An 11,066-nucleotide genomic window follows, 5' to 3' on the forward strand; every position below is an offset into this window, starting at 1 on the left:
ACACACACACACACACACACACACACACACACAGAGGAGTTACTTGCACAATGTTGCCTCCCATCAACACCTCTGGCTTGCCCACACAAAGCAGTTATATTTAGCTTCCAAAACAAAGTGGAGGGGGTGTACAGTGCATTTAATGCTGTAAAACCCACAGTGAGTGATTCTGTCAGTGCTGTGGCCTGAAACAGTGACTTTAGTGAAAACTGTGAAGGCAGTTTGGCCGCAGAGGTGAACACTGAAGCAGGTCACGTTATGGAAGTGACCTCACCTTCGCCCCCCTGCCCTCTGGCTTTCACTAGTTATGTGGACTTGGTTGGAGAGTTGGAATGACTTGCCTTCAGGATGCTTTAGTAGGAATCTTTCAGCATTTGCATGGCTTTCCCAATGACATTTGATAGCTTTGATGTTTCATGCCGATTGAGTTGTTAACAGCTGATGCAAAGGGACATTTCTAAATGTTTATAACCTCTTCCTATTGATTTTGTCATCCTTAAATTTGTGCAAGTCAGACAGTCCCCTCTGCAGCGTTCTGGCCTGCTCCCTGCCCCCATACAGGTGTGCTTATGGCACTTTGTCAACACATTTCTTCAGGCCGCACATGCACCGTCAGCCTCAGCTGGCAGGCCTGCTGTCACACCGCATCTATGTCGTTAACATCGGACACACTCCTGCTCCTGCTGTGTCAGCCTTGCCTAATCAGCCTGCCAGCCAGCCTCCCTCCGAGCATCACCTGATGCTTCTTCTCCTCCTCCTTCTTCTTCTTCTTTTCCTTTACCAAACACCCCCACCCCACGCCTCCTACCTGCAGGGGAGCCATTACCTCATCTCAGCACCAGTTTCTGCACTGCTAGCTCATCATTATTTTTGCATCAAATTGCGATCATACGACGTTCAGACATGGGAAAGTGCTCCAAACTCAACGATTCTCTGTGTCTTGTCTTTTTTACTGTAGTGTACACACAAAGTTTCGCTACTGATGTGCACACGTCGGTGTTTGTGCGTGATGCCCGAGGGTACTGCTGGGATTTCACAGCCCAGCATGCTGCCTAACAACATTTGCAATTCAAATGAGTTTGTACGAGGCATCTGAAGCAGCCCTCCTCTCCTCTGTGTCTCTTTGGAGGCACTTGCGGATGAACTCAGCCATTTCTTATTTCAGTGTTACGTCTCTGTTGGAAAAAGAGGGCAGTTACTTGCTTCTCAGAGCCACAGAGGAGGAATATTTTAAAGTAGAAATCTTCCTTCAGCCGTGTTTTCGTTTGCATGTCCTTTAGCATTTGGTACAGGAACATGGAATGCTGCATAATTATGCAGGGTCACCCTGATGTTACAAACATTAATAAACAAGGCACCAAGGCTGTGTGGGTCTGTGTGCGTGCGTGTCCTGCACTCTGGCTGTCATTGCTGTTGGCCTAGCTAAATGTTTTTTGACCCGTCGTGTTTTTGTAGCTTGGCCAGTGTGGTCACGTCTCTTCCTGCCTGCTGAACTCCAGGGACCAATCCCAGACACACACACGCACACAGAAATGTATTTGCACTTCTGTGTTTGTGTAGATTACCCTGACCCCGGCCCTACCCGTCTCATCTAAATGCCTCCTTCTCTAACCTTCAGTGTTATAATCTTCAAAAGCATGGATGCATCAACCTTCAGTGTAACAGCATCGATATTTCTGGCTGTGATTCTTTGAGCTGTTCAGTGTTTGCATTCTGTAGATGCTTCTCTGTGTAGTTGTTTTCACCAATAGTGGGGCTGCATTCAAATTGCATTTCCCCTCCACAAGGGCGCATGTATGCATGTATGTATGCATGCGCAAGACGTGATGTGGAAGACAAAAGTTTGTGTATTCATAGATTACGGATCTGATCATTAGTTATCATTTAATAATGATAATAATAATAATAATAATGGATTGCATTTATATAGCGCTTTTCGAGACCCTCAAAGCGCTTTACAATTCCACTATTCATTCACTCTCACATTCACACACTGGTGGAGGCAGCTACAGTTGTAGCCACAGCTGCCCTGGGACAGACTGACAGGGGCGATCAGTCAGCCTCGCTGATTGATATCGCGCCATTGGCCCCTCTGGCCATCACCAGTAGGCGGTAGGTGAAGTGTCTCGCCCAAGGACACAACGACCGAGACTGTCCGAGCCGGGGCTCGAATCGGCAACCTTCCGGTTACAGGACGAACTGCCAACTCTTTGAGCCATGCTTTACCACAAGCATGACTGTCATTATTAAAAAAAAAAAAACTGCACAAAGAGTCGTCTCAGTCCTCATTTGGAGACATTTGTGCCTTTCTCATTATGAAAAGATTTGTTGCACCCACAAGTAAAAGCAAATAAGCTGAGATTGAAATGTAAAAGCATTGCTGTTGTGATTCATTATTACAAAATAATAAAGTGAATGAAAACAAAATATTCAAACCAGAAGCAGCAAATGGAAAGCGGTGCTAACTCTCCTACGTTTTCAGACATGGAGTATGTCAGATAGCTTCATGCTAGTGGTGCTTCCTATCAGTGAGTCTGCAAGGGTTCAAGTGATGCAAATTCCATCATCAGAGGAAGTGTAAGATGTTCTATATAGAACCATGATTACAGTGTTTCAAGAGCGATATCGATAGTTAGCGATGTTATTTTGCTTTTACACACAAACATCAAAGCACATTTTCCTAGCATTTATTTTGTGTAGTTATTTATTTACTAATTTACGCGCATTTACTGTGCTCGGATCAGCTCGTTGTTGTTTGTAGGGAACAGGGAGTGCCCACTGGTGGACAAAATATGCAATGTCAACACTCAGAACATGGTTGAAGGGTGTTTCTTCAGTTTCTTCTTTGCGTTTTACATTTTCATTTATCAGTCACCCAGATCAGCAAATAGCTTTAATCAGATGATAATATCAACACCCCATAAATCAGTTGGGCGATAGTTCTTATGAAGATTAAGAATGGTGAAAATGCCACATATCCCTCAGAGTTTTATTAAGTGCAGTTTGATGTTCTCCTGCACAATTTCTGAACGTTGGTCTGACAGTTACTTTGTAACTACTTAGTTCAGAGCAGCTGTCAATCACTGCTGTCAGTCGTGACAACATCAGATGCTTTATAATATCAAATAAATGATGCAAAGTAAAATTTGACATGAAGTATATAATAAGAAGCCCTTAATTTGCAGTGTTTTTGATTTGGATTCTATTGTGGAGAAAGTAGTCTGGCAGGAGCTCACGTGCAAGCTACAAATTATTGGTTGAAATGTGCTTTCGAGCAACAATGTTAAATGGGAAATAGTATGTGACAAATATTGAATCAGTAATGCCATCTTCCTCTTCAGTGAGTCTCTGTACTCCAACTCCAAGGTCGTGGACTGCAGCTGCCTCTCAGCGAGTGCACCATAGTGGCACATTAAGCCATTCCCCACCTGCTAGATTGAGTGAGTGGCCATGCAGCTCACAGCTGATCTCCAGGTCAGAGCGACGTCTAGCATTCTCACGTCCACGGGTAGACAGGAGAAGGATATCAAGGACCACGTGAATAGGTAAATGGTTAGTAGTGACTGAACTTTCAAAATAAGAGCACACAACTGTCTACTAGTGACTCTATAGTGTTGTTCTTTCAGACAGATGAAAGAAAAAAAGCCTAAAGGCTGCTAAAAAAATTCAAGGAGAGCTCTATAATAACGTGAATCTGATATGTAAGAGATCATGTTTGGGGATTTATTTTCTCATATCTCACCGGCTCAATAGAGAGAGGTATTTATGACCTATAATACAACCAGCCACAAGGGGCACAATCAAGATACTTTGGCTTTGCTACTGGGAGGCTGTCATTTTTGTCCACTCTCAAGCCTATGCTGACTAGAACGCTGACTACTTTCACATGCAAATCGAGCATAGCCTACACACCGTGTGTCTAATGCCTGATACCTGATAAGAGATGAGTAGTGCTGTGTTACTGATTGTGGGCTGATACAGCTGTAATTTTAGAGGTACAGCAGTAGCTGCAGCACTTTGCAGATGTGTGTTTGTTTAGCCAATATGCACAGAGAGGGAATCTTTTCCTGTTTTACACACTCTTTTGTCAGCTTGATTTGGGAAAAAAAAACAAAAGAGGATAATACAACATTACTGCCACTGAGTCTGACAACATAATTGCAGTGGTTGCGTGATTTGTTTTTTTAATGGGGATCGAATTAAGCCTCATCAGATTGTAGCGTCCACTGCAGTCCTGTCAGAATATTATTAGGGTTCAGACTGGAACATCATTGTTTCACAGTCTGTCTCGGGGTTGCCAGCAGCAATGTCGACACTTATTTGGTCGTCCCCCGTCTTTATGTCACAGGTCTCATTTTAAGCCAGTTATATCCTGCTGCTGTCTGTCTGATCAAGGCTGCGTTTTTTAGCTTTCTACAGCTTCTAGCGATTTATTTCCTTCTTCCAGTTGCATCATTCTGTTGCCCTCAGATGTGAGAATAAAGAAGGAGGATCTATTTCATGCTGTAAGACAGTTTTATGTCGCTCTTCTGTTTCCCACCTTCGGTCACATGTGTCCTCCCTCTCCGGCGATGAGAAGCATCACTTTGTCCTTCTAAAGGGGGTGGGGTGGGGGGATTCTTAGCTTCACCCTGAGCAGCTGTGGCTCAGCTCGCCTCAGCCTCATGATTGCAGTGACTCAGCAGGTTGTCCTTCTTTTTGCTCCTTTTCCTCCTCTTCTTTGCATACCCGCGCTCGTCTCCCTCGATCCCTCTTCGCTGCCGCCTCCCTTGAACAAATCCCCTGCCTCTGAAGGATGAGACTCATCATGTTGTTGTCTGGCTTTGATCTGGCTCACGATATCCCATAATGCTGCTTTTTCTTGCCTCCCCACAGTAAAGGAAAAATATATTTTACAGGCAAAGTTGGTTCATGTGGGGCGGTGAACAGCAGCCGCTTCTTTTCAGGTTGATTATTCCGCCTTCGCTGAGGTCTGCTGTGGAAATACTTTTATCCAGCTATTTTGGCCTCTTCCAAAAAACCAGGCCAACAGCTATTGTTTCCTTTTGGCCGCTTCACCTAATTAGAGCCGTTGCATTCAACAGTTGTGGAGGAAGGCTAATTCCGCTGTTGATCTTTGTTCATTTCTCCCTGTGATTGCTGAGCGGGATCGTCTGAGTTTTCCGTGTAAAAATCCGGTAAAACGAGGAAAAAATAGTCGGTGCCAAGGTCGATCTCTGTGCAAACTGTTAATAAATTCATAAATCAAGACCTAAAAAGAGGATTAGGTGAGATTAGGGTTGCAAAAAGTAAAATAAGAATCACAACAATAGCCTGCTTACTGCTGCTTAGCAAAATACAGATGAGGTGATTTGCATAAAATAATTTTCGAGCATGATTAAGTTGCACGTTGCAGGTAAAGTAAGGCTGCATTTGGCCCAAGTGCTCAGTGATTAAAATGTTGCTGCTGCTGCTGCGTGGTTAACGAGATATACAGCTCAGCTAAGGACAGTAGGTACACTCTGATGTCTACATTATATTTCACTGATAATTAAACTGAAGAGGATTGTGCACCAAATGCCCAGTGAAGCAGGTGGGCGTAGTCTGCAGGCAGGCTGTGTTTGGTTGTCTTCTTGCTGGATATCACCCAGTGGTCCTCCGTGCTGGAAAATATGTTTATTGAGGGTCTTGCTGCTGCTGTTTGTTGCAGTGGTCTGTGGAGGAGTACAGTAGGCGCACATACGACTCCCACTGCCTTCGGGCCCATTGTGTGGCTTTTAAACTGGTCAGACAGGTCGGAAGGCAGATCCAGGCACAGTCATTACTCTGCACTGTGTACAGTCATGCTTGGTTACAGAGTGTGTGTTTACACTTCTCAGTTTATGCTGCGGAAACACGTGACACACTTGTGTGTGTTTTTCTGAGTTGTTCATACGTTTGTTGCACCGACTTGTTTGTGTTGCTGCTTTTGGAGCTTCGTGAAGGATCAACTGTACTGCGCTGTACACACAGAGAAAATCTGTGGCAAAGCATGCGAGCTGTGTACTTATTCTTACATCAAATCCTATTCATGACGTCATCTTTTTTTATATCACAACCGAGAAACCTCTTCAGCTTCACATATTTTCTTCTGTCACAAATCCTTTTTTAGCTAATGGACTTTTTGTAGAGTCCATTCGGTAGCTGTTTGGACCGTGTCGTGTGATTAATCATGCCAAATTATTGGTATTGGCTCATGTTAGTCCCGTTTAACCTCTCACGTCAATTGTAAACTGGCTAAATGTTTAGAAACGGTATCATGACAAGCTAAAACTGTTTTTTGGCATGAATGATAAATATGTAACAAAAATATTAGTATCTGAATTGGCTATTGGCCAAATGCACTGCTTAAATGAAATGAAAGGATTTCATTTCATGTTAATCGGAGCCTATCATCAAGTTAGTTAACTTCCTGTGATATTGATCTGGTCAGTTAGCACGTGGCAGACGTGAAAGGAGCCGTGGAGAACGTTATGCTGCCTGTAACATAATTTAGCATGACCGTGTTGAGTCAGTGATGGTCAGGGGAGACCTTTTCAAAGGACAGACAGAGAGAAGTCTACAGTCTAGGCAATGGCACCCTGACTGCCATTAGGTCAGAATTTACACTGGTGCAGAGGGTCCTGAGTTCCTTTTGGTGCACGACAATGCCCAGCCTATTGCAAGAACATGCAGGCAGCTCTTAGAGGATCAAGGAATTGATACCATTGAATGAATAAACTGTGTAACTTTACTGACTTAGTCTGTGACTGAATCAGCACAATCTAACCCACAAGTAGTAACCTACCTACCAGGAGCCTGCTAAATGCTAAAAGGCTAAACAGCCCAGAATGTGACAATCATACGGTCAGATGGTGAGGTTTTCCTTTTTATTATTCCTTCTTGAACTTTCAATCAGAACTTTGAGCTATTAAACAAAAAACTAAAGGCACTGAAGGACTACTTGAAATTTGAACATCTATACTTTCATCTGCAAAGGAAGACTTTGTGATAAAATGGAAAGCTATAAAACAACTCTAAATGGACTGTATGATTAAATGGTTTTGCCATCCATCATACTATATTTTACATTATTTTTGTCAGTTTGCTACAAAATGTGTAAACTTTGTATTTACGTTGCAAAGCGTACCATATTTTAAATTACTCAATGCATGAGTCACATCTTCCACGCAGCCATCAGTAGCAGTAACTTATGCACATAATAAAATGATCCGCTTTTAGACTTAAAATGTAGTTATGATGGAGAATCCATCACAGTGAGTTTTGTGACTGTGAGCTTAAGTATGACTGCCTTGTGGCATGCAGTGGGAATAAATGAATAGATAAGTGCAGTTTGTATTGGCTGTACTGTACAGCTGACGGATGTAGCAGACTCCTAGTAGGTACAGAAGTTGTGCAGATCTTCAGAGCAAATCCATTAAGAGTTTTGATTTTTTTTAAAGCAAGAGTAAACACCATCCTACACTGAGACATGCAGGCACTTCATATGGTCTGTCTACTGCTTTCCTGACACATTTAAACAGGCAAGGATTTTGATCTCTTTGAAAGAATGTGTACAAAAAAAGTTGACACACATTTTTTGGTCACTTAAATACATAAAAAGGCAAAAAAGACCAGTAGCTACAGCAAAAGACACAAAAAGAAATCTCCAAAAGCCCTAAAACATGCCAGGATCTACATGTAACTCTTGCAGCAGTTGGTATCAAAGTGTAAACGACTGCTCAGATTTGATCTGTGTGGCGAGCCAGCAGTCATAGCTGTTCAAATGAAAGAAATCTCAAAATATAGAGTTGTTTGACCACAGTAATAATAGACCGTGTTTGCCCAGAGGAAATACAGCTTTCCAGGAGAAGGAACTCATGATAACTGAAACATAGAGGTGGGAGCGGCCCGGTCAAACACTGGGAGCGAGATGCGATGAGCTATGCATCAGATCAGAAAGTGCTTAGACCTTTCAACAGGAAGATGATCCAGACCGCACTAACCCGTCGAGGAGTGGCTCTAAAAGAAGAAATGGAAGCTAATGGAAAGGCTCAAAGCCCTGATTAGAATTGATCATTGGGTGGAGACATACAGTAAAACCCTTAAACATCTGTGAACTGATAGAATTATACATGGAAAAAAGTTACAGGTTATGAAAAATTGTAGCTTTTTTTCTTAAAGGGGGCTTTAGCTACTTTTTCCACAAAAGAATAAGATATGATATTAATTTGATGTTGAATGATGTACAGAAAGGGACGTTTTCCTTATGACTGTTTTCAAGCACACCTTTACAGGTAGGTATTGTTTCAAAGAGGATCAAGTGTCTACTTGCACAACTGTGCTGAAAAAGTGGATACATTCACCTTAAGTGTTGGCAGTGCTTACTTTGAGCTTTTGCTTTATCTCCCACCCACCTTTTTTCATACAGGTGAAACACGTTTCTGCACATACTGTGGGGATTTATGAGTCACAGTGTTCATTTTATGACTGCTTTACCTTCTCTTTGTATTCTGACATTACTTTGTAACGCAGTTGTTGATTAATTCAGTCCAGATGTTTAGTCTGAACTTTATTCTAGATTGTTATGTAACCAACAGAGAACCTAGACAATACCTATATAATAATATTCTGTAATGCCTTTAATATTTTATTCATAACAAAGTAATCGTATAGTTGAACATGAATAAAATGACATGCACTGATATGAATGAAACAAAATGAAAAAGCTGGTGGGGTATTGTTGTCTAACGGGCAGCAGTAATGGAGGAGGAGAGTTAGCATAGCATGGAAAAATGCTAACAGCAAAGATATTTCACCTGTGCTGCACCGGGAGTTCTTCTTTGTCACATCTGATTTTTTACTTCATCACAAACTGCCGTTTATCTGGTTGCGGCACATAGCCGCCCCTCACTGAGCCTAGCGAGGTGTCATTGTGTTGAAAGGGAGTTTTTCCTTCCCACTTTCGCCAAGTGTTTTGCTCACATGGGGTCATCTGATTATTTTAGAATCTTTACCTTACAGTATAAATGCTTTATGGTAACTATTGTTGTGATTTGGCAATATATAAATAAAAATTGAATTGAAATTGAGGGCTGACATGCTTTCTCTCATTGTGTTCAATCTTATACTTGTCAGGAAACCTACATTTTTGGTTACAAGAAACGAGGAGGTAGCGTGACTGTAAATATCAGCAATGTGCACTAATGACTGTCACACTAAGCTAAAATGATAAAAGTTCTAATAAGTTTGTTGAATGACATGAATATACTTTTTCTTTATCTTGAGCCTGTCGTCATTTTTTGTGAAAAATTCACTAAAATTATATTCCTGCGTATACTTACATGCTACATCTTTTACTTTTGGTTTTAGTAAAGAAACACGAAACTGATGTCTCCATTCAGTCTCATCATTACAGTATAACTTATTAACACTGGTGTCGTACAGGAACAGGAACAAGTCAATTTTTACTTAAAGATTCTTTAAGCTCAGGTTTAGCTTAATTAACTACCTAGTTAAGCTAATTTCTAGCTTTGAAGTTTTAGCTCTTAGTGAGGTAACTGTAAACTTCTTCTATTACTTCTGCCTGTCCAACATTGCTGACTTGAGTGCATGTTCTTTAATGTAGTTTCCTGTCTTGTTCCTTGGTGTGCTAGTATGGCTCGCACTTCTTTAATATTGTTGTTGATTTATAATCAGCAGGCGCTCCAGTCTGTAGTGGGCCCATCTCTGCAGCAGTTATCCGTGTCCGTCGGTGCCAAACTCAGAGTACAGCAACTACTCCTTGTCATTCTGTTCAACAAGCAGCAGCGTTTTGTAAAGGAAATGAAATGTTGTTGTATTTTAGGGTGGTCCACTCCTGCTTGAAACTGCTGTGCGTTGGCTTTTGATCACTCATGCATTTGTATCGTTATCTCTCCCCGCACAGCACTCTCACTTCTCTCCCCCACCTGCACTCATAAAGTTGTAAGGCTGTTCCTCAGTAATGGAAACCTCTCACTGTTTTGGCATCAGCAGCTCCCTCTGTGATAGTCAGAAAGTGTTTTTTTATATAACTGGAGGCTTTTCTTTCATTCTTCCACAGTTTCAGAGCTTTTTGTTGTTGTTTTTTTTGCTGGCATAATGCGTTTGACTCTGCACGTACTGATCATTCATGGATTCTTTGTCATCCATCGATTTATTTTCCCTCTGTTGTTTTTATGTTGGCAGCGGTAATGAGGGGCTCGTTTATAATTGATGCTATGTTCAATGTCCCTTTGGTAGCAGTTTTCATGCTGCAATCTCACCAGGCACTTCTATGCCAACAACACGCACAGCCCTGCCAAAAACTCCGGTGTACAGATTAAGACGATTGGTGTTGGCTTTCAGCTGCCATTTAGCAAACCACACTCTATTGTCTGCAAAGTAGCAGTCTTTAGCAAAAGGATGATTCTGGCTAAAAATGTTTTAAAGACAAGTCTAAAATGTGTGCCTGTATCTCTGTGCCTGTCCCTGTCTATACTTAAACAAATAGCACTGAGCGCCTTGTTCAGCATCTTTACAAACCTTCTGACACTGACACCAATAACACAGAGGAGTCCTGTAGTTTCCTTTCAGCCTTAAGACTGATCCTAATAAGGAGATGAATGGCTCTATACAAACAGTAGAGTTGAGCTGGGGACTGGATGTATGCCCACTGGTTCTCGCTTTTTCTGGGTGAAATTCCTTTTTCAGTCCCTGCTGATCTTGTGGCCCTCCACTGAAATGGTCACTGCTCAGTGTAAGTGTGAACAGAGGGGAAAGCTCCCGTAGCACCTGGGCTGGACAAGGTTAACAACCCGAACAATGCACATGAGGGAGTTGTAAGAACAGGGAGGCAGTGCTCAAACCGGTGACCATGGGACAGTATCATCCCTGCAGGTGTTTCTTGCAGATAGACTGATGGGATTGATTGAACAATCATTTTCAGGACTTGTTAAGTTTGTTAAATATAGTATTAGTATTTGTGGCAGTACTTAGAAGTCATCATTGTCCACAGTGTAAAAAATGGGCCATAACGATCATCTATAATACTGTTTATTGATCATACA

General features: G+C 42.0%; 1 protein-coding gene across 10 annotated transcripts in view; it reads left to right on the top strand.

Annotated features, from left to right (window-relative positions):
- The window catches only part of LOC102301262 (band 4.1-like protein 1), a 102,295-nt gene that overhangs the window by 825 nt on the left and 90,404 nt on the right, over positions 1-11,066 (top strand). The gene's annotated exons all lie outside the window — the stretch shown is intronic.

Source organism: Haplochromis burtoni, unplaced genomic scaffold (genome assembly GCF_018398535.1).
Source record: "Haplochromis burtoni strain Fernald_Lab_line unplaced genomic scaffold, NCSU_Asbu1 Contig_97, whole genome shotgun sequence".
NCBI lineage: Eukaryota > Metazoa > Chordata > Actinopteri > Cichliformes > Cichlidae > Haplochromis > Haplochromis burtoni.